The sequence below is a fragment of the Tyto alba genome, unplaced genomic scaffold (genome assembly GCF_018691265.1).
Source record: "Tyto alba isolate M040663 unplaced genomic scaffold, T.alba_DEE_v4.0 Super-Scaffold_16, whole genome shotgun sequence".
Taxonomy (NCBI): Eukaryota; Metazoa; Chordata; class Aves; order Strigiformes; family Tytonidae; genus Tyto; species Tyto alba.
Window position 1 is genome coordinate 22,771,567 of NW_024881278.1, and position 25,452 is coordinate 22,797,018.

The following is a 25,452-nucleotide window of genomic DNA, read 5'->3' on the forward strand; positions in this document are numbered from 1 at the left end:
TGGCAGGAGTGATGTCTGATGATCATCTGACACTTCTGGAGTTGTGACCATGGTGTGGTGAACCACTTCAAACTAGGACATAAAGACATGAATCATCTACAGTGAGTAAGCTGTCCCACGTCCAAATTTCCTGAAAAAAAAAAAAAAAAAATCCAAACTATCTGGACGCTTACCCTAAGTGTTTGGACAGCTTTAAATGATCCTGTGATCTCAGTGAAGAAATTGTTCTTGAAATGAGTTACACAGTTCACTTCTATTTTTAGCATAACCATAAACCAGACCTGCTAAACAGAGGTTTCTCAATCTCTGCTGCAGTAATTTGGTACCATGCAGTACATAAAGCTGGAAGGAAGCAGCATACAAAAGAGTTATCACAGACTTCAGGGAGCAGAAAGGTACAAAAAGTTTCACAAGCTTCTCTAAATATTCAGAAATATATGTACACTCTTTAGATAGGGCAGATATTTCTGCATCACTACATCCTTTAAGCATTTCATCACCAGCCTAAAAAAAAAACAGACTGAGAGCAGTGCTCAGGTAACGCTTCAGAACATCAAGTTCTATCAAAAGAGAGAACTGTGGATAGACACAGGAATGAAATTGATACATTTCATCCCCTGGCCCTTTGGTCACTCCATACACCTTGCACAAAAGATGTCTTGGAGAAATAACTGAAGAAAAAGCCCAGGTGATAAAAAGTCAGTGCGCTGACTTTATGCAACTCATTTCTCCATTCTGCTGGGAGTGATGTTGATGTTCAGGTTATTGACATAGTGCTCTGTGTGGGTCTCTTACAGCCAAGAGCTCCTGAGACAGCTGCAGCCCAAAACAGCAGAAATATACATAAAGGTGGCATGAGTTGGTCACCTTTTTTTCCCAAAACTGTCCAAGGGCCACTGAGAAAGAATTAATTTTACTGAATACTCAACCCTTATTGCCTAAGTAGATCAAATTACTTAAGAATTTATTTTATTATACTTGTACTAACCTAAGATCCTAATCTTAAAATACTTCCAGGTATAAGTCAATATAAGTTTAAAAATAGAATTCACGTGGCAAGAATGCTAAGCAATAACTTCACCAAATCCAGTTCTTGCATGTTGGTAAAAATTGCTTTTGTTGACTAAGAATTTTTCTTGTGACTCAATAAATCTCCTTGTGGAATTAGGTGTTATTCAAGATACACAGAGTTTCAAAATCTTTTCCTGTCTTAATATAAAATTATAGGAATTAGAGTTGGAAAGGACTTTAAAAGGTCATCTGGTTTGTCCTCAAGGCAGAATCAATATTCATGTCACTTGTGACAGATGTATGTTCTTAATGATGGTGACTTCACCACCTCCCCAGGCTTTGCTATGTTTATGTTTAGAAAGATTTTCCTAATAACTATTCTGACTCTCATCTGGTGTAATTTAGCTTGTTATTTCTTATTATGTCTGCCATGAACAAAAAGGACATATTACTCCTTTCCTCTTTACAACAGTGAGGTTTTTTACATCTTAATTATTGCCCTGACCCTTCAGTCTTCTTCTTGAGTGCTTAATAACTTCAATTTTTTCAAGTTCTCTTTGGTTATAGTGCTCCAAGTTGAGTCCTTACCACTATAAAATACTAGATTACTTCAGCAGGCTGCATTCTGGTTTTCAAGTACATACTAACTGATCCCTTAGCTTTTTAATAATTCATCAACTTGTGTTTAATTTGATTCACTTTAATTCCCAGATCTTTTCCAGAGAACTGCTGTTTATTTTATTACCCCATCCTGTATTTGTGCGATTATTTCTGCCTAGCACTTTGCATTTCAGTCCCTACTGAAAATAATCTTATTTCTTTTCTATGATCTCTCCAATTTGTCAAGATCATTTGGGATTCTAATTCTGCTTTCCACATCTTCAGAAACCTCCCATCTCCTGTCATATGCAAATTTACTGCATATAATATTATTTCCTCATTCACATAATTCATGAAAATATTTAACAATACTTAATCAAGAACAACTCCCTCTAGAAACTTCTCAGTATATTTCAATTAAACAATAAAATTAGGTAATTATTCTGCTTCACTTTTCATTCAGCTTTGCTCTCAAGATGATGTTTCCTTAGTTTTCTGATGAGAATATTATCCCAGAGAGTGCCTTATTGTAGTTCCGTCAGTAACATAGGTGCAGGAGATTTAGTTTGTCCCCTGTATCTGTAGACCTGTTACCTCATCGTGGAAGGAATTTAGTTTGCTTTGTCGTAATTTGCCCTTGACAAATTATTAGCTATTCCGTCTCTCCATGCTGTGTTCCAGTTGCTTATGATTGTTTAGGATATCCACAGCACAATTTTCTCTGAGAGATTTTGGTGATTTTGTCATCGAGTGTGAAACTGACAATCAAGTACCAGAATGTAATACTATGCAAATTAATTTTATGCAAAAAATCAAGAGGACTTTTGAATTCTTTTTCATCAAAACATATTCTTCAAATGTTCACTATTAAAGAGAGAAGCATCTGTAAGAGATCTTAAGTATAGAACCATGAATCTCACACATAAATGATGTATCTCATTGATCAGCACTAGTAGAAACATCCCTCTATGCTGATTTGTGTCTCAATGCAACATTAATTGGAAAAAAAGGCCCCCACAAAGTATATGGATATCATGTGGTAGTGAATCAATTATGCTCATTCGAATTCACACTCAAAGCACTTATGTCATGTTGTTGACTCTTCAACCACCTGCTCTTGTCAAGGAGGTCTGGCACACAGTCTTTGAAGCATTCTTGATTTGCTCCAGTCATACCCTGTTCTGATTATAAAAAAATCTGTTGTCATCATTTTCATATCAATGTCTTTTGAATACACATCACTACCTATAGATGTGCATAAATGAGATGGAAAAGGTGCAGAAGATACATGGTCTCTTTGGAGGAATACATGTTTTGTTCATCAGTCAGATGATACAGACTATCTAAATACACATCTGTCCAATTAAAATCCAGTTAAAAATGAAGTGGCACAACATACCTGACCAGATTTACTACTAAAATAGGTGATCTACTTTTTATCTGATGTGGAAGACCAGGAGGCATGCAGGTGTAAGACTCCAGTAGAATTACCCTTGAAAATAAAGACATTGAATTGTTAGACTTTTTGCAAAATAGAATACAAATGCACATTATACCAAAGCAAACAACTCTTGCTTCAACTCTGTCCATAACAATAAAAACAAAAACCCTACTAATCATAACATCAGTCACTATAGTTACTCTATGTCTAGGCATGGGGTTTGTCTGTATTAAGGGAGTAAAGGGCAGGAGGAAACGTAAAAATTAACTGTTCATAATGAGTCATATGAGAATAAAAATCAATTTGTAGATCATTTTTTCCAAGAATCAGTTCTATTTGATCAAGGACATTACTGAAGTTTCCTGTTCACAGAAGACTGTGCAAAATTTATTGCTGGAAGAACATCTTAACTTTTGAAAGTATGTTAAATAAAGTTGGAAAGTAGAATTCCACAAATTGTTTACGTACAATTTTTTTCTCAGTTAATCTCATTTAAAATTTAGTTATTCCATGTTTACATTAAATAGTTCAGTGAAAAAATAATCTTGGCATTCATATATAGCACATTAAGCCTTTGCTGGCCTTTCACTTCTGGTGTTACTTTATGATGTTTCTGCAAGGAATTAGATATTTATAAGGTTCTCTCCTTGCAAATTTATCCAGAGTTTCAGTGGCTAGATATCTTTCCCCCAGTAATCTCATTCATTGAGGATTAGAAGTACATTATGTGAAAAATTTAACCTTTTCTTCCTGAATTTGCAGGAGCAGGAGAAGATTAAAAAAACCCAATCAAACAAAAAAACCCACAAAAACAAAAAAACACAAAACAAAACAAAAAATCCACCACCCACCACCCCCACCCCCCACCCCCCCCCCCCCAAAAAAAAAAAAAAAAAACAAAACAGAGCAAGAGAAAATATACTTGAGTCTGGAGTCTGAGACCAAACACATCCACCTGAGGTATTGTTTTACTGGACATGTATGAGTTTTTAAATTCAATAAACATGGAACAGGAGACAGTAAATCTCTCAAACCACAAATCAAAACTACTAAGGGCTTTAAGAAATGTTCAAGTTACACACGGCCTTCAGAAATGTCAATTGTTCTGCTCCAGAGCAGGAGTTGTCCTGTCAGGAACAGCATGGCACAAAAGGAAAATAATCTCAGGACAATTGCCAGTCCTGAGAATAAGAGGCAAATATCTTTCCATTTACCTATGATTAATAAATATCAATAAAAATAATATTCCAGTCTCTGTCTAATAAAATTTATCAACAAACAAAACTAGAATATTGCAACTAAGTGACTTATTTTTTACCCTATTACCAACTACCTGTAAAAGGATGAGATACAGTGGCCTGTGTGAACTTCCTGAAGATGCCATCCTACTGAACAATAAATGAAGAACTGGAAGATAAGAAAATTGCCTACCTGTTTCTTACTAAATAACTGCTACTACATCTATAGTGAAATAGGGTAATTGCTTTCTCCCCTCTCCCCCACCTCACATCAGACCAACCCTTGAAGGCAATTTCCTGAAATGGCACTTTCAGCTAATGGGAAAGCATATTATAGAACAGAGAGAAACTATAAATGGTAACAAGGCTTAAATTCCCCAGCTCTGGACCCCTATAACCTGTTGTTAATCTAGTCACTCTGAGGAAATGGTGGTATGATGATAATTACTTCTCAGTTCCTCCAAAGGAAGTGCTACAAGGTATACTTTAAATAGAATAACAGAATATTATCTTTTCAGTATTTTCATCATGCATTGTTAAGTCACCACATTCCTGTGCTGCATCCCACTGTGATGAAGCCAAAGGTAGTGTCCATCTAATGTATTTTAAGTGGGCAGCAATTTACAGTGCATGTGATAGACAACATTATTTCCCAGTATAGGTACCACTGGTTCTTGCTATATTCCAAATACTTGTAACAAGAAATAATGCAGCAATTAGAAAAATATCAGAACTACGAAGATCTTTCCAAGAGACTGATGAAATGGGGATCTTCCCATTGATTTCAGCAAGCAATGGGAGAGGATCTAAGTGACATTCTTAAACAGCAAAATTTCACATATGCATGCTTCTGAAAACAAAGTTTCATTAACAGGAGAATATTTCAAAATATTCAGCAAGAGCAGAAAAGGAAGAAACACATAAGAGAGGACTTCAGATCATGACATGCATTTCACCCATGCTGCATCAAAAGACATTGAAATTCACAGCTTGCAGCCCCACCTCATGTTCTTCCTTCTCTCAACAGGATATGAAACAAATAATATGCATTTTAAGTGTACCTCTGTTGGAAGCTTTCTGCCACACTGGAGCATGTTAAGCACCTTTCTTTTTAAATAACAGAAAATATTAAATATATAGACAAATGACTGTGAATTTAGGCCAGAATAAGCCTATATTAACTAGGATGCATATTCCAAATACAACCACCAGTCACAGTGACAGAAATGCACTAAACTCGAGTCCTGTCTATTTCATAATGATTTTTTTTTTCCACTGTAGAAAGAGCTATGAATGGGTCAGACAAGTCTTGAACAATAAGAAGGCTACACTTTGGTTTCTACGTATGGTTTGAACTATTCAAATTTAGCTACAGTGAGAGCATGGCATGGCATGTCAGAAGACTAGAAAATCTTTACTTCACAGGCATCTACACAGTAGAAGATTTTATTGCCTTCAGTGCACATGCAGTTTGTAAGCACAGATCCCTTTGCTCTTTGTTCTATGAAGACACTTGCAAACAATGAAGTGAAAACAATACAAGGATCCTCAGGTCACAAAGTGCACACAGATGCCTACATTTTGCCTGCCTTCCGGTGGGGTGACCCAAGTCTTCTCCATGGTGAGTCTCTGAGTCACGTCTAGAATCTTTTGTTCATTCTGGATGATTATACTTTTACCCTTAGCCAAACTTCTTCAAGCATCTTTAGTCCAGAGGGTGAATTGCAAATTCTGGAAGATTAAAGTTACTCTTAAGATTTGAGGTACTTCTTATTTCTTCCTGTAAGTAAAAAAAAATGGAAAGTGGTTCATTCTTTCTTTCGCTGCTGTAAATTTGCTTCTTCCCATGGAGGCAGATGAGATGGCAGCAGATGGAATTAGAAAGTCAAATGTTTTGAATGTGGCTATGCAGCCAGATCCACTCTCAGGAATCCAGAGCAGCTAATCTTGAAAGGAAAATGAGCATGTCCTTCAAAGCTAAATACTTGGCATCAGATGTGCAGTTTAAGCTATTGGCCATTAGTTCTAGCCTTAATAAACCTATCTAGAAGACAGCTTGCTTTCCTATACTCGTTTCTTCTCTCAGTCTCTTCAGTTGAATGGTTGTAACAAGTAGTGAGGATGTAATTGTGGATTTGTCATAAATTTGAGAGACAGTTTTTAAACCCTAAATTTTAATATTGGTAATTGACAATGTGTGTATTTTTCTGCAAAGTACTTAGTCTCACTATGTCTTACAGTTCTACAAACATCACATACCTTACTAAAAATAACAGAATGTGTTTAAAAGGTTACCTGCAAGTGGTTATCATGTGAGCAATAGATGCATTATTGAAGCAATTCCTTTTTGCACATCTATGCCAGAACAACGACCATTAGAATAATTAGATTTTTTTTGTTGGCCAAAGATCTCTGAGGTATCCGTCTCTCCAGTTGCTGGCCTTTAGTGAAGACGAGTTGCTACCTTTTAAAAATTTTATGGGCAACAAGCAGACTCTCAGGACAAATAGTTTCTTTCTCGGGTCAGAATCAAAACCTGTTGCATTAAATAATACTTTCTGTTTCCATGCCAACATGCTTTCTTTGCTCACACTTCATTTTGCACTCTGAATGGCACGCCTAATAAAAAATCAGGACTTTCCATTTTAGCCATCTCAAATTTACATCTGGACTCCATCCCAGACTGTAGGTTCCTTTAGGAAACATTCTAACTCCAGTTAAAAATACAGTTCTTAACCATTTAAAGGTGGCTAGGCATAATATCCCAGCATGACTGAATTTTAACACAAAGAACTTTGATAGAAAACTACTGTTCATGTTTTCTGATATTACGGAATTTGATAGATCAGAAAGGCAGAACATGAAGTTGTTTTCTATCATGCAGGGTGCCTCTGGAAATTTTAGGAAAAAAATAAGAAAAAAGAAAGAAATTTGCATCTAGTAAATAATCTATTGACAAAGATGAGCTAGGTAGAGAGCGTGGATGCCCTGGGGATACATTGCTTTCATGTAAAAATGTCTGAAGTTTGTCTTGGATGATAGTTTAAAAAGCTTATCCAGCTAATCTTCATCATGCCACCATGACAGTCTGTAACAGTGCAGAAACAGCCCTGGTTCTTCTGTTCCCAGTTCATGCCTGGTGTAGGGAGCAGGCTGAGTCGCAGAAATGTTCTCCCTGCTGCTTGGGGCATTCCACTTTGCTTTGTATCTCATCAAGCTTTGCTCCAACCAAATAAAACAAACAGCAGGTTTTGAAGACACTGTAAACTTTGCCCTCACAGCTGCAGACAGAGTGAAGCAGTGGCAGCCAGCAATAAGGGACAGGTGAGAAGAAAACAAAAGGTGATGGAGACAGCCATGGCACAAAAAGTTCATTCTGTGCCTCTATTAAGAAGTCTGAGAGTCCCCTACTGGGGAAAAGAAACCATTAAAATGTTCATTAGAAAGAATATTACCTTGGGCATTTATTATTTATTGGAAGTGTTTATAAGTCACTACTCTTCAGATGTATTCCAATACGTCCTCACATATTCCCTGTCCTGCTCCAGTCTGTTAGCAGACCAAACATCCCACAGCAAGTGTCAGTGCCACAGTGCTGCTCTGTGGCAGTGGGATGTTCGATTTACAAGGAGGTTTCATTTACATGCACAGCTAGGATTGATTTACAATTTGAGCTCTTGTATCTGAATCCACAGGGTATTTGATTTTAGATTATCTAGAAGAAGAAAGTTATAACAATCGAAATAAAGCTGAAGGTACTCTACACAGTTTCTTCAGCAGTGTCAGTAGTTTTAAGAAGGATGAAACAACGTTGGAAGCACTGGTCATGCACACAGTACCTGGCCTGCCACTCCAGCTGTGCATCTGCGTTAGCTTCTCAGCCCTGTAGCATGAAATCATCCACCCCTAGTTTTTCTAGAGTTTTCTAGGGTTTTCCTCTAGTGTTTGCTGGTTTTGCTTTTATCTTCTTCAGAATTTGCCTGTAACATAATTCTTCATTCACCATTTGAAATACAGAGCAGGTTGAGCCTATACAAGATACATATTAAGGTTATGTGTTTCTACCATCACAGTGTGAAAGACAAACACAGAAGATGACCAAGAGACTTGGCATGTAGCTCTACTTTTTCATTTCTTACTGGAAGTAGATGGCAATTGACAGCATACAGTATTTTCTTTGGTATATTGATCAGTGTTTTTTCCTAAGACAGACTTCCAACAATACGTTCTCCCCATATCCACCTGGATCTTACTGTAGGGCACACAATCTGCTGGAACATGACCTTTCCAAAGATCCACGGCATACATTCCTCCTGCTCAAGCACATATCACTGAGGTGCCACAGGTGCTGTGTCTACAGTTAGGTATAGGTCCAGAGTTGTATCCATGATGATTCTCCAGCTACAGTATATAATCACAGATCTGCCACACTGCTACAGCTAAATCTGTCATTAGCTGATGCAGACTTCCTTAGATAGTAAATGCTGCCAGAGTGGCACAAGAAAAATTCAACACTACAGGCCTGTGAACCAGAATGCAAAAAGCTTTAGAAATTTCTCACCCCTATTTATTATGTTACCTTGCAATTACAGAAGTAATCCTATTAGTTGGTGTTCATTTGCATGAGGACTCAGAATCAAGATAACTCACATAGATGAAAAATAAATTCATATTCTCTGAAGAAATAATATAGAACTTTCCAAAGACTTTTAAATTGGTCAGACCAGCACACTGGACATGGTTACTTTTACAAAGTTAGGTTTAACCACTTACTAGACTCCACGAACCTGATGGGCACCAACAGACTACTTCAACTCTAAAGACATTTGGAGGGCTGTAAACCACTTAGTGAAATGAAATCCATAGTGAACCTGAATCTAAAGCACTTGTCACAAAATTTCTATGCATTTAATATCTAGATCTTCCTAAATTAAGAGGATTGCAGATAAAATACATGAGAGACAATAGTTCACATAAATAAAATCTCCTCCACTGATCTAATTCTGCTGCTTTTGCATAAGTACTCCTGCACTTGGGAATTCTTTTAATTACAGGAATGAGAACTAGGCCACCCAAACACATCACATAGCCTTAACCATACAGAATGAACAAGCAATAAACAAAATGTTAAACCCCTCCTTCATTCTTGGCCAGTCAACAGAGAGTTAAATCTAGCAATGAATGTTTTTCAAAGCTGTTCTCAGTTCCTTATTTTAAAATGTCTTTGCTTGACATAGTTAACATCAAGGAAACGTTGATATGGTAAGATATATTTCCATGCATTCAGTCACTTACAATATTAGTACAGGGAATGAAGAAAAGATGTGCCAAAGTATGGAATGATAAGACATGCTGATAGTAAGAAGTTGGTATGTTCTTCCTTTACCCATATGCTACATGGTACATTCTGGAGACACTTTTTCCCAGGGTTCTTTGGGCAGAAAATGAAGAATCTTACAACTGCACTGTTTTACTTAGTGTGCCTTGTACTTGGGCACACTTAGTTGTAATGGTCAACTTGAACAAATTTATTAATTTCCTTGAAACAAGAACAACTGCTTTCAACATTGCAAAATAGAATTTTACTGGATTTTCTTTCATGGCACTGAACATAGCACAATGTCCTAAGCATGCATACAAAAAGGATTGCAATTACCTGGCAATATGGTATCAATTAGGAGAAAGGAGTAAAATTTATTTTCACTTTCATTATGGAATAGTGCTGGTAAGGTTTATCTTGCTGGGGGGAGGGAGGACAAGTTGTTTCTTTTTGTCTCTTTCTTATAGAAGGAATTACTCTAAAGATGGTTTTCTAGCTTCCTTTTTAATATATGTGTACTTCATAAAGGACAGAAGTTCTGTATTTTTCCATGCTCAAAATGCATGAAGATTTAGTCTGGGTTAAGACTTATAAAAATATTAAACTCAAGAGACTGGACAGAAAGAGCTTACTTTCCATTATTTAATCATCATCATCTGACAGGACACAATTCCTTTAAGAGACCTAAATTCTGGTGCTTTGTCTCCTCCACATGGGTAGGTACTGTCAGTCAGGCAGGCAGAGTTAAAGACTTATCCTTGACATATGTTAATTGATCTCTGTGTCCGAGAACCTAAGGATATGATAAGGATATAATATACATTTGTGGTACATGGAAACCAAAGCCAACATAGTATAATACTATAATGAATAAAATCAAAGAATAATCTGTTCGCTGCTACAAACAGTCTTTCCAGACACTTTCCCATGTTTTTCAAAAAGAGGCTTGACTGTACAAATGTCTTCTCACTCTCAAGTAAGAATAAGCAGAAGTCTTGCGAATACCCAAAGCCAAGGTGACACACTTGCACAAGCTCTGCTGAAAAGGAAAAACCCGAATATTACCATGTTTTTGGCAATTCATATAGCTCTAGGTCTTCTTTGTATTAAACAACGTATTTTTTGATATATGGAGGAAGAGAGAGAAGAGATGAGGGAGAGGGAGAATAAGCAGTGTTAGGTAAAAAGGGTAAAGCAGACCTTCAAGGAGAGGAACTTCATCACACATCACTGTGATTCACATTAAAAATATTTGTCAACACTGGACAAGTCAGCTGACAATTTTGCCACATTAAATGTATATTCAGATGAAGAGATAGATTAAGATGAATTTATTGCAGTTTATTACCTTTCTGCAATTCCAGATGCAGAAGAGCAATACAAATGCACAACTGCAATAATCCCATGGCATTCACAGATTTAATCATTTGTAAAATATGAGTTATATAGTAGATATCCAACACTTCTGTGTGTCACAGGACTCACTGGCTAGAGACAGCTGTCTTCTCTGTGTATTTTCAATGGATTTCCTCTATTACACCTCCTGAAGTTACTTGAAAGAATTTAATATTCTCACTTCCTCCTAGGTAAATCACTCTTGTGTTTTCCCTCCTGGAGTTTATTGTCTTTTTCTGTATTGTGTTTAGATTGAGGTCAATGGTTCTGGTCTCTGTTTCCTCCCCAGCTACACCAGCCCACAACCTCTCTTCCAGGCAGGAAAACCCAAGTGATGGTCAGCAGCAAAGTGAAGGTCAAAGATTTCCTTGGCTGGCCTTTGACGCCTTCCCGCAGCAAACTGATTCAGCAGCTCTCCTCGCAGATTAGATCTGCCTGGTCTCTGGAGGGCACTCAAACAAATAAAACTTCATGACTGATGTCTCCTTTGTGAGAAATCCAGTTTTTAGCTCTAGTGGAAAGACTTATTTTCACAAAGTGTTAAGCGGTTTTCTGATAAATCTGGTTCACATCCTACCTCAGGTGTCTGTCAAACTACTGAAGCAGGCCTAAACAGAAATTTACACCCATTTAACTTTAGTTGAATGTCTATTTAGATATCAAGGAAGTAGAATTTTATACACTTATAATAAGTTTTTTCTTTAGTGTTTTAGCAGGTTCTAAAAATACCTGAGTCAATCCACATTTCGCAACCTGTTATCAAAATATGTCATTCTTATACACAGTTTTTTAATTAACACTCCCTCCTTAACACGCACATGAAATATTGTGCTGGAAGTGGGAACATTTATTTTACAACTTTAAATCTAAACTTTCAAAACTGAGTATTGATTCTTATTTCTGGTTATTCAACATAAGCCAGTTTACAGCCTTTAAAAAGTGGGCATTCAATATTCTCTGATACCCTACAGAGTTACTGGTATCAACAGTATATAAGTTTTGATCAACGGAGCATTCTTAGTCCAAAGTCTGTCTTGAAGCAGTTGCTTGATGGACACTCAGGTAGAAAATATGAGGTGCAAATATTTCTCAGATAAGGGCAAGACTGACAGACAAGTAAAACACAGAGAAGTGCTGCAAGGCGTATATTCTCATGCAGAAGTGATAGATGGAGAACGTAAAGGTCTTTTTGCAACATTTTTTCAGGAATTTCCTTGTTTGCTAGCACAAGTTCTGCTGAGATGGACGAGAACATCTTCACTTCAAAGCATCACTTTTTATTTGCAGCAACATGATCTACCTTGGAGCAGACAGACAGCTGCATGGTCAAGGCATTACTTGAGGACACCAGAGACCCGCCTTCAATTTCCTTGGGTCAATCCTGCTTGCATCTTCAGTGGGACTCATATGGTGATGTTACATTCACTTCTGCTGCAGGGGCCCAGCTCCCAGAGCAGGCTGTGCAGTCTCAGCCCAGGTAGCAACTCCTGTGCAATCACAAAGCACTTACATGCACGGCAATAGAATTCCCAGCAGCCAGAGGCCTCAGTCAGTCAAGCTGCTGAACAAAACGCCAAATGGAAAAGTGTGACTGGAAACCCTTGTTTCTCTACATTACAGAGCTTCTTTAAATTCATTGCTGATGATAGGAATTACTCATCAACCCCTCCTGTATTCAGAGGCCTCACACATCCTTTTGGATGTGGGTGACTAGATCAAGATCACTCTTGTTTTAAGTAGCCAGTATTAATACCACCATTCACCTTAAGCTATAGCACAGAGGACGGAAGACTTCTGCAGGAAAGCGGCAAGCAAGACCTTACACCAACAGCACCCTTAGGATCATAAATCCACATATCCCTCACTCAGCAGAAAACCCCAGAATACTTCCACATAAGCCTCAGTTGTTCTTATTTGAGGTGAACATCTGGGTGGGAGCTCTAACACACAGCTCAGTGTTTCACCAGCAGCACTATCCATGCTCCTGAGTGGAAGCAGCCACAGCTGCTTGCCTCTGTGTTCAAACCACCCTTGTCACCATGAGCAGACCTACCAAACCCTACCTTTCAGGAGATGTCAAATTGGGGAAGCCTGTTTTGTGACTTCTGGTGGTGCTTTCACTATGCCAGGACACTCAATCTTGCCAAAATGGTATTAGTTCTGAATAAAGGCAGTGCTGCTCAAGGAATTTATTGGCAAAATTGTGTCTCTGAGCTTTCAGAAACCACAATGATTGTAGATGGCCTTGCAAACTCTCAGTCTGAACTGAAATTTAGGCATCTGAGTCTCACTTAAGGGGCTTGAGTCCTCCCTTTGACCAGTACAGATGGGTCTATCTATGGCTGAGTGCCACACGTTTACTGGTAGATTAAGCAATGTCAAATGCCTTTCCTGTTAAAGTGGTGGAGCAGCCCTGACACGGTTTTAGTCTGGGTCAGCTAGCATTTGGGAAAGTGCCAGGTTACAGCTAATTCCCAGTCACAGCTCAGGAGTTAATTTAGGCCAGAGACTGCTCCCAAAAGTCAGTTTGGGTTTTTTGAGTGTAGGAGATTTCAACAGTAAGGACACAGGTCCTTCCAGTTGCAAATACTTTTAGAACTGTGGGGGCCAGTCACAGAAATCTTATTTTGTCTCAGCAATAATGTTCCACAGTCCAAGACAGCAAAGCAAAGAGAAGGAAGTATATAATATTACACAAAGAAGGTTTGTGCTATGTTGGGAACTTTCTGTTCTTGGAGACCAAAAAAATAATTCTGCTAATGACAAGACATACTGTATCCTTATGTTATAGAGTTGCACTTAGAAAATGGAAACACAGGCTCACAGCTGATAAATAGCCAGAGAGAGTATTCACCAGGCTGATTATAAATATGTGCTCAGATAGCTCAGGGACTTTGAGGATTGAAATCACGAGATACTCTACATGGCAACATGGTTATTTAAATACCTCTTCTTCCACTGGGAGTTCAGACATTATTCAACAAGAGGAAGCATATTCATTCCCAAGTGCTCCAGACATGGGACAGTTATGAAAAGCTTTCTGCACAAATGAAGCAAATGTGGTATTCCACAGGGGGATTGAACAACAGCTTCTGTCACAGCCTCAAAACCGACTGTACCTGAATGAATGGAGGCTGGAAGGTAGCTGGGTTCATGGACAGCAGCATTTGTTGAAGTCTGTCACTCCCTCTTGAGGGTTACTTATGTGGGTTTAAAACTTTATACAATTGCAATAGATACAGCTGACAACATGAAAACAATTAGATTAACATATAAACAGTTGAGGCTATAATGCTATTAAAATGGATGTTCAAGGAAACTGTAGCCATTTCTACAGCTGTTTTGGAAAGTCTCTCTTTGGCAGAACATGCTGGATTGTCATTCTAAATGCCTGTGTTTCCCATGCTGGTTTCCTGAGGAAGGGTTTGTGGACGGACTTGTTTATTTATTACATTTTTTTTATCCCTCTTAGCTGTAGCTGTGGATTCCCCAGCCTTGTGAAAGTAGTCATTAGTTGCCTTGTTTGGCAAGGAGGAATCTGTAAAGAAACCGGCTCTTGTCCAGAAGGTTCCTGGAATTTTCTCCCAACCTTGTGTAAGAGCTTAATAAAATCAAATCTAATTTTATGTAAGATTTGTTACAAGGTCATAGGTGTTCTGTGAGAACAAAGAGCAAAAGAACTGAAATGATATTTACTGTTCTGAAGTAAATCATACCAAATGAATTTCATATGGGACTTGCTAAGGTGATCATCTCTCCAGCTGGAGCAAGACCACAAGGATCAGATCCTGTCATCTTAAATGAGAACCAAAGGAAATCAGCATCACCTACATCCACATACCCTGAGGTTATTTTGAAGGCAAGTTACTTGGCTGTGCCAGCCTAAAGCTGCAATAAATTCCCACAAAAACAATGGACAATCACAGCATTTATGACCTTCTGTCCCTCAAGTGTTGACCTTTTTTTCTCTGGGAAACAGAAAGCAACCTGTTCTTATATGTTTTTAAAACAAACACTCCATTGCAAATGCCTTCCCCTTCAGAGGAAGGCATACAGAACAAACACCTAACGGATTTTACTCACGTTATTTAATATGCTGTTAGAAGAGGAACAGATGCTACAGCAAAAAGTGCATTATGAAGCCAGCATAACAATATAAAACAGTAAAATACTACCTCTTTAGAAGACATTTATGCACTTGGCACTGAACATGCGAAGTTTAAGAAAATATTACCTTATGTAGAGTGCAAGTCCTATTTATAGAAGCTATGTCCCTGACAACAGTATCCATCATTTTCTGAAGTCTTTGCTGTGGTGCTTTTCAGCCACATCCATAATGTTGACAGTTGGGCACCCATACAGAGTGCTGCATGCAGCACAACCACCTGAACACTATTGTCCTGATCACTGATTATGGAGTTTTGTATTATTTACATACTGGGTGAGAGCAACCCAATATGCTATTTCTAGTTTCAGCTGGCTGAAAGGACTTACCCGTTCTAGACAACCATCCATTATGACTAAATTACAGTCCCTCCCCAGGCTTTGGGATATCACTAGCTATGGAAAAGTTGTGAAGAAGCTTTCTGTTGGCTAGAGAAGCACCTCCTGACTGCCCACCTTCTCAAGAAACCAGAATGACAAGCTGACATCAGCTAGACACTGCTTGCTGTGGTACGCTCACGCACTGCCTGATACGATTCAATTTAAGATCCTGTTCTTCAGCACAGATCAAGGACTGGGCCTTGTACATCTCATGTACTACCTTGCTTGACAGCTTACCATGACCTAGCATGACAGCTGTGGTCATCAGTAATCACTGCCAAAAGGGAGGATCATAGGAGTGGGTGGAAAGGAAATCAGACATTCCTGGCAGCTGGCCCACAGCTCTGAAGCTTCCTTTCACCAAACAGACTGAAAACAGATCTCCGCTTGCTGAAGAGAAAAGTATGGGCTTCCATTTTTCAATCGCTTTTCCTTAGTGTAGCGTACAAATGGTTTCCTTTCCCCGAAGAGAAAAGGAGAAAAGAGAAAAGGCAAAGGGAAAAACACATGTGTTCACCCAGCAGAGTGAAAACAAAGTGTCAGAGAAGGCTGTTTCTCCCTGGTTTATTACTCTCATTTTTGTTAGCAACAGTAGATCAGGCAGGCAGGGAATGATGGTCCTTGGAAAGCAAAACAGAGAAGTGTTTACCATATAAACAGAGAACTAAAGAGTTATACAACACAAAGAAGTTTTAACTTGTTCAATGAGCACACTACACAGAAAAGGATATATTACAGCAAAATTTGATACGTGCTTTTACTGTTACAATTTTCACAAATTCAGTAATTACCTACAATGTGGTTCCCTCCGAGGGCTCAGCAGGATCGTCTCTGCCTCCAAAGACAATGAATAGGTTTTTTTTCCTCATACATAACCCATCCAAACCCAAGAAAATTCTATGATGTTTAGTCCTATAAACAATTCTCTTAGAAATGTGGAAGAAGTTCTGCTTCTTTGGCTAACATGGCATCTTTTTTAGGGCAGATGGAAGAGAAAGTAAAGAAAGAGGAACAACCACTAACAGGCATTGTGAAATAACATGGTCTACAAACTCATTGATTTAAAAACAAATAAGTAAGATTTAGTGGCTATGTCCACCATGGTAAAATCCCAGAATTCAAGAATTTCCCTGGCTTCTGGGCCCGCCGATAATTTAAAAATGACATTGTGAAATCCTCTAGCTATTCAATCCAGCTGAGCCTGCTTAATTAGAATTCCTCAGCACTTAGACATATTTCCTTAACAGTAAATGATACAAATAATCACTTCAGGAGACAGCAGAATATATAACATGGCCTCTTTTAAAAAAGTTCATTATTATACAACCAAAAGACAAAAGCAATAGTGACAGCTCCCCAACACTTTTTTGTCAAATCAAATGCAATCAAAACTATCCTAAGGTTTCTGAGGTTGTACACACTGGTGGGTTTAAAGCCCACTAATCCCTCACCATGACTCTTTCAAGTGAACAAACATGTAAAGACATTTCAAGCACCATGGCAATGTTGACTCGGAGCATTGTTAACTCCTACCAAAAGGCTGTGGGAAGCACAGTAAAATGATAAAGGGTTTCATTTATTAATCTGTGATGAAAACCAGGCTTCTGTTGATGGAGGGGGCAGGGGGGATGGTAAAGATAGTCTTGTCTGTTTAATGCTTGGCCCAGATATATTTTCTTTTTTTAAAAAGCAAGCAGCTGAGCGCATTGCTTCTGGCTGTGTCTTTCTGTAGGTTGCCAGTTGCCAGCATTCACAAAGCACAAGTTATGTAATGCGCTCCTATCAGGAATCCAAGTTCAAAAACATTTCATGAAGTCCCATGCTGTTCCTGCTGGAGTAATTGTTACTGATAATGAAAAGTCTGTATCACCCTGATTCAGCTGTCTTGGCCCTCTCCAATGGCAGCACTTTGTGCTTTCCTTCAGTCTCTTCTCCCTCCCTCCCTCCATCACAATGATCTCTGCTCAAGGAGACTATTCTTTTCCCTAAACCCCTTCACTGGCTTTTGCCAGAGGAAAAGAAAAATAAAGTAGGACACATGTAGTTTTGCCCCTCTTGTGCCTCTGAAACAGGCTGTTTTTCCTTGCTCATCATTTGGAAAATCCTTATTTTTTTGGCAAGTGCAAAAGAAACACTGGATTTACGATTGAAAGTATATTCATCTCATTACAGTATTGACAGAATAGCTTTTTTGACCTAATTTTGAGAGTAAAGACCTAAATTTCAGAGTAATCTTCCTCCCAAAAAAGTGCTTACTCCTGATGGAATCTTCTGAGATACTTTTCTGAAAAATTCTGTAGCTTTTTACCAAAATAATTATTGGATGACTTGTTGAATGAGGAATTTAATTTTCAGTCACACTGCAACTTTGATATCATTAAGATCAATCAGGCACACAGATAAGAGCATGTAATTATTTAATGTATCAGAATTAGAATGTAGAAAGAGGAAATAATGCAGGACAGTTCACTCTCTCAATCTGTCTTCAATGGTTTTTATGCCTGTACATGAATGTGTAAATATTAGTCAATATATTTTAGCATGTAAATAACAGATTTCTGCTTCCTTGGTAAAATTTAAATAGAAGAAACAGCAGTTAAAAAAAATAAAATTGCAATAAGAGTCAGAATTAGTATAAAATGCCCTTATGAAATATCTCATCAAAATATAGGCTTAAACTCTAAACACTATTAAACTGTGCTTCCTTATAATTCTGTTTCCAGTGGAGTTGCAAATATAGTTAACAAATAGCTCATTCTTTAAAGAGTGAAATTTGATTCATATCATTGTGTCTTAATAAATATTAATTTTAGGCCAAAATATCTTTGGGAGGTTTGATCCATGACAGTCAGTCAAAGGATTCCCATTTTTTCAACAGAGTTGAACACAGATACTTGAAGTAAGGATATCTGGAAAATATGTGTTTAACGTTAAAGTAATGATTTACAAGGTACTGGAAAAGTGTACCAATAGAAACCTTCAAAGTACAATTAGATAGATTGACAGATAAAATATCCGTATATAAATCTGAATGTATTTCATCATGTGTGTTGAAATAAAGGATATGAAAGATTAAGAATATGAAATTTATTTCTAAAACAGCAACAGAAAGTTTTATTATTCTTTCAGACAGAGTTAAATTTTAAATAACTTAATCATCTTAAATTTATGACTAATTTTTTCCTCAAGTATTTTATATTAAATTTCTGGGATTTTGTTTGTTTATTTCTCCCTATTAGTTTCCTTTAGAGTTAAAAGTTATGATTCCTAGAAAGAAAGGAAGAGAAAGTTGTCAAGTACCATTTATCTTTAATTCAGTCTTCAATTCTTAGATAGACAAAGCTCACAAGGACTTCTATTCTATTAATTTGTGGTCTAACAAGCCTCAAGCTGTATACAGGGAAGGAAAACTTTGTTTCAATAAAAGGAACACTTAAAATTAATACTATTAAACACAGAAGGATCAGCTTTAATCAATATTCTTTTCACATTATTCTAGCAACTCCAAACATTAGTTAACTCTTGCAGTGAAGCTAAAAGAGGTTAATTTATACCTCTCTGAGGCACAGAAATTTTGACCATTTTCCCAAGTCAATGAAAGAATCAGCAAGAACACTCAAGTGCTGCAGGTTCCAGTTCCTAGTTATAGGAAATACCTTAAAAATTAAACAAAACATAACAAGAACTACCTACAGTCACTCAGACCTCAAATCCTACAACCACTTCAAAACCTCATGAGTCCTGCTTCCGTAAGTTCCTGGTGAAGTTCTGTAAATAATGCTTAACTAACCGTAGGACACAAGGCTGTAGAAGACCTGCTTCAGTTTTTGAAACTATAAAATAGGGCTAACGGTACCAACCTCTTTTTAAAATGCTTTGAATTTTTTCAGATAAAACAAGCATGGAGTTATACTGATGTTGAACCTATGCCTACTACAGAAATCAAACATAGCTCAGAGATTCAAACATGGTTCATAGACTGTGTCATCCCAATCTAGAGCTCTGAGAAAAAATGAATAGAAAGCACAGCAAGTGTCAGCTTGCTGCTTCATGTAAAAGCATTGTGAATGAAACATGTGAAAACAGCAGCTGCATAAGCAAAGAACAGAAATTATGATTTGTATAGCTTATAGTCATTGAATATCGTAACATAATCAAAATAAAATATTTTGTGCTGCCAGGGTTTATATAATTTGGTCTCTTTTCTCCCTCTAGCATATTATACTTCAAAATCTTAATGACTCATTTATATTGCACACGCTTTGCAAAATAATGCCAATTGCCCATGAATCTACACAAAACAGCAATTTGCTAAAGATTTTGTTGGCTTTGCAATGCAAAAGAAAATAGACAAACACAACTAATGCATATGCTGGAAAGCACCAACAAATTCTTCAAGTCCTAACTACCAGTTCTGGAGTACATTTTGAACAAATTGTTGATTAGCTGTAAGAGTTATAATACATGTTAGCTAATACTTGAAAACTTGTCTGGTATGCTTGAATTAGGCTGAATTTAAACAAGGCATGTAATAATCTACCTAGGCCTAGTCGTTTTGACAGTACTACCGAAGAGAAGTCACTTCAGTATTGATCCAGAGTGAGGAGAGAATGAGACCACCCATGCTTTTAAAATACTGCTATGGAAAACAGAAATCAACTGACTTAGATGTTGACATGAGTAAGAACGCGAGTCATGACCATATAAACCAGAGTGAAAAGCAGTCCTGCAATTAACCCTTTGCAATAAACCACTTTTTGACTGGTATCGCTGACTTCAGCAGCAGTCATAAAGATATAGGAACTCCAGGTTCTCAAAATTATTACTGAAAGAAGGGAATTTATTTTAGTATCTAACCTTGAAAACTTGATTACAACGTGTTCATAAGGTCCAACCTCAATTTCAGAAAACACAGACTACTTGCCTTACAGCCAAAATATGCAATGGATTTAGGAAAGCTGGGTGACTGGTGGGAAGCACTGTAGCTATTTTCACCAGTTTGTTCCACTCAGTTTCTCAGCACCATCAGTTAAGGCTCTCTGCAAGGATTTTCATTAGTAGAGAGCACAGCAAACGCTCGTTCCCTGGTAAAGTTCCAGTCCTGCTTTCTGAAATAGAAGATAGTCACTAGAATGTCTTTTAAACTGAAGCTTCTGCACACTCAGAAACTAGCAATACAGAGCTAACAGAAGATTTTTGGCCCATTCTAAGTTGATCACATTGATTTTGTGCAGCTAGTCAATGAATTATAAGGTACTGTTCTGTATGTACTTGAGTAGAGAAGCCTTCTTTTTCATTCAGGACCATATTTTCATCAAATCCTTCTATGTTTCTCAGAAATGTATGCCAAAAAAACATTTTGATATATGTCCATTCCTTTCTCTTTGAATCTCACTCTATTTTAGAGTGTGAGAAGATACTTAAAGTAGTAGAGTTTACATTTGTTTGAATGTTATGGCTGTCTTTGTTGGCAAGATTCATCCCATCTGCTTTTACCTATGTAAAAGTTGACTACCTCCTCTAAACCTCATCTAGGATTCCTGTACACTATTCAACAGAGAAAATTAGGGACTATCAGAGAGCAATCATCTCATCTTAATTTTAGGTGGTTTACATAGTTTAGATGAATGACCATCTGGACGCAGGTTTTTTCCTGTTAGTTTAAAAAAAAAAAAAAAAAAAAAAAAAAAAGGGGAAAAGTAAATGACTCGTGCATCTGAAGCCAAATTTAGATCATTAAGTGTAGGTGAAATGCATTTTACCATTACTGATTGGCATCCACTTTGGATTGGACTATCTCAGACTTATACCATGGACTTTTCTAGGCCACGGTAAGAAAACCCACTCCAAATCTCCACCTATTAGTGAGAAACAACTTATGGATGCCAGCAACTTCTATTAAAAACATTAAATATATCAGTCCCTATGGCACAATGATTCATGAAATTACATTGTTTATAGCATCTCAAATAAAGGAAAATCTGTAGTCTCCAAAATAAATACTGAAGAAGTGCAATATTAGAGAAGTTTATAAGATTCCAAGCAGTTAATAATAAACAGGACAAAAACAACATGTCCATATGCTGGCAGAACAACGCCTCATGAATCATGCACCTACTGTGAACAAATATTTGTTGTAGGGGTTCACTGTGGTTTTTTGATGTGTCATACTGCATTCATAGGATGACATCTGAGAAGAGAAGATGAGCAATGAAAGAATAAATGTTTTGGATGATAGTAATAGACATTTTTTTAACCTTTGGCTGGATCTACTCCAAGACCTTCCAGTAGTACTCTTACCTAGTGGCAGTCCCACCACAGTGCCATCCAAAAGATTAGAGAATGAACTCAAAGCTGAATAATTATTCATACAAATGAACTGGCAATTTAAGCTAATGAGGTAGGAGCTGACAAACACAGAGTAATCTCCACACATGACAGAGAATTTTATGGCTAGTATTGAGCTCACTAATTCTTTTCTTCAATAATCTAATGATCTTGTAATCAGTGCAGGAGAGGCACAAGCATTGTCAGATGAAAGACTTGAAACAACTATCTCCAATCTATTCCAATGCAATCTCCTATCTATTGTTGGCCAAAATCTCCCCCTCCTCCTTCTCGCCGTAGCATTCAAAGTATTTTAACTCTAACCAAGGGTATGTGATCTCAAAAAGATGTAACAAAAACAAAACAGCTACTTCAACTGTTGGACACACCAAATCTCCTAAATATTTTTATTCCTCCCTCTTCTTCATGTTACTATTGGCAGGAAAATGTTACAGAAGACATATAACTTTTTTAATAATAATAATTAAAATATTATATTATCTAATATAACATTTATAATACCTATTTAAAATAATAAAACGTAAAAATAACTTTTAACATAGTGATGCTGCGAATATTGTCACAACTTGCTCTGAAAAGGTTGGAAATGCTATAATAAAATCATCAGTAATCAAAGAACTTTGTTGCTTAACACCATATCTGAAGCAGAATTGGTGGTAATAACAATGGGAATTTGGGGAAGAAAAGACTATTGCAGACATGGTCTGAGAAGGCTGTGCACACCCAACAGCAGGGAAAGATCTTTCTCTCAGGACTCTTGATGGTCATTCCTCACTGTGTTCTTTCTAAATAGAGCATTCACTGCCTGTAAAGCCAGTGAACAGGGACAGTATTGCAGACAAATGGAGAGGGCAGCACAAATCTCAGTTAGAGTACATTTTGAGTAGGAACTATTTTATCTTCAAGATGGAGAAAGGAAACAGTTGCTTCAGTGGCTGAGAAAATAACAAATGCTTCAGGAGAAGCTCTGGTTAATACAATGAAAAGGCTACAAACTCCCTATCAATGTTGTGGACTGACAGTGCTTTCCAGGACATGTCTATACTGAGGCACCCACTTCTGGCAGCCACATGATAGATACCTCAAACAGCATGATTTGAATCTCTTTCCTAGGCATTTTGGCTAAACTCTCGCTGAAAGCATGGAGAGAAAGAGAGCCAAATTATTTATGTGTTATAATAAAATTGTTCTTCCTAGAGGATGTGGAAGAAGTGGAAACATGCTTTCCACAGATACTACCGAACAAAAAGAGAGACATGGCCACTAGAAGACTACACAAACAGTTGAATCCATCTGGAAGAAGGCATGCTCACGTATGTCCACAATCAGATGAAAAAACTCAAGGAACGAAGAACAAAGGACACCTAGGAGTGATTGCAGACAGCCAATTATACAACAGCTTGCAACACAGCTGCAAAGATCAATAGAACTTTGTGTTGCACGCACATATGCATCTTGAGATAGTGCAGACTGGACATTTTAACAGTTCAATTTTATACAGTTCCCATATGATCCTACATGGAATACTACAGTCAGTTGAGCATCAGATTACCAGAACCATATGATGAAAACTAGGGAAATTTCTGAGGTGAGCAATGCTTTGTTATAGATTACTATTTAATTTTCTGTATAAACACATTTATAGCACATCTAAGAGCTTTCAGAGAAAGAACTATAAACATCAGTCTGGTAGTATTCGCAATGTAAACACCAAGAATAGAGGGAACAAATTATAACTGTAGACACGGAGAAGTAATGCATCTATTGGGAAAAAAAAAGGGGTTTTGAACAAAAAGTATCAGGCTTTTGAATAATGTCTTAAAAAATATGAGAGAATCTTCATTGTATGAAAACCCATTAGCAGGACAGAAGGTCAGATGACTTCAATGGGTAATTTAAAAAGTACACTGTTCAGATCCTACCCTGCACTAGTTTTCTAACTATTGATTGGCAAGAGGTGAAACCTAAAGTAATTAAGGGCACTCATGAACACATGAAAGAGTAATGAGGAACATGTCTGCATTTTTCTGTATGGACTCCTTTGAGGTTCTGCTTGCCAGAACAGTGCAGAGACACCTGAACTCCTAGCAGGAGGAACAGGGCTAGTCCAAGGACCCCACAACAAAGCTGCATTAACCAGATATTCCACAGTTTCTTTGGGCAAATAAGGAATTTACCAGCTTTGGATTTTTTTTTTTTTTTTTTTTTTTTTTTTTTTTTATGGTTTGAAATCTAATTTTTCATTGTTTTACATCTTGCAAGTAAGAATTTCTCCAAGATCTATTTCTTTCCCTGTCTTAGGTGGATGCAGCCTTAAGAAACACAGTAAGTCCCAGAGAGACGTCAGAAGCAGAGGGTGGAAATCAGTCATGCAATCCCTGTCTTCAGCACATCAGCTGACTAACTGTACCTGAAGAACTGACTTACCCAGTGCAGAGATTTATAGACTGTGTTATAATTTAGCTGTCGGCACAACAAAATACGTTCTGTTATCCACGTCATCTTCTGCAAAGACATGTTTCTGCAAAGGGAAAGAAACGCATTTACTTCTCATCCATCTGCACAGCTCTACTGTTTGCAGCAATTACTGCTTGCCTGCAGACTTCTCTAATCACTGAGCAGAGAGAAAAGAATTCTTCTAATTGCTGAGTGGTTCTAGTTTCCCAAAATAGTTGACCTTCTTCCTTTTTGAAGAAAAAACTTTCCCCTGCGTCTATGCCTGCTTTCCAACCCCCTTCCTGCTGGCAGACATGAGAAGAGAGCTGTGTTTGTTTTCACGGTAAATGGGAGGCCGGGGCAGTGACAAGGCTGATCTCACAGTTTCCAGTTATAATATTTGATTTCTTTACAACTGCACATATGCAGAACTCAGAAGCTAAACTAGTCCAGTAAGAGCAAAATGCGTAAAAATCTCACAGAAAAAGAAAAAGAGAAAAAAAAGGTTTGAGGGGCAACAGCATGGTTCTTGACATGAAAGCAAATACTCCAGCTAAGAGACAAGAGTTATCTGGCCCAAAATCACTGAACACTGCAGCTGAGCCACTACATCCACATATAGGGACATGTCAGATTTTCAAGTGTTGAAGTTCCAGGACTCTATAGTGAAACTAGACAAAGCTAGGCATTTTTAGGTCACATGAAACTGTCCCTATAGGGCTCAGGAAAATAACTTCAAGGCCCACTTAGAAAGAAGAGAAAAAACAAACTAACATTAAAAACTTTCCTTATCTCCCACTAACAGAGACAACCATGTATCAGTCACCATGACAATGCTGGTTTGCTGCTTTGAAGTTCATGTAATTTTAACATACAAAATTCTTGTCTTCAGCTTTATATTAACATTACTGATATTAAGTGTTTACACTGATCACTTTCATACATTGGAGGGGTTTTTCTACTCAGTTTTTCTTTTTTTTTTTTTTTTTTCTTTTTAATTGGACAATGAGAAGAATGACAGAAATACATTTCAACAGGAATTAAAACTAGAAAGACAGGATTTTCAAAAGTGAACAGTTAATTTTTTAAAATAACATTTTAAGAACCCTTAAAAATGA

General features: G+C 37.4%; 1 long non-coding RNA gene across 1 annotated transcript; it reads right to left on the reverse strand.

Moving 5' to 3' along the window:
- On the reverse strand, window positions 1-24,466 carry LOC116960805. The gene is made up of 3 exons (XR_004406589.2): window positions 24,326-24,466; window positions 3,011-3,103; window positions 1-130 (listed from the first exon to the last, which is right to left on the reverse strand). It is a non-coding gene; the product is annotated as an uncharacterized LOC116960805 (long non-coding RNA).
- Window positions 24,467-25,452: the final 986 nt, after the last annotated feature.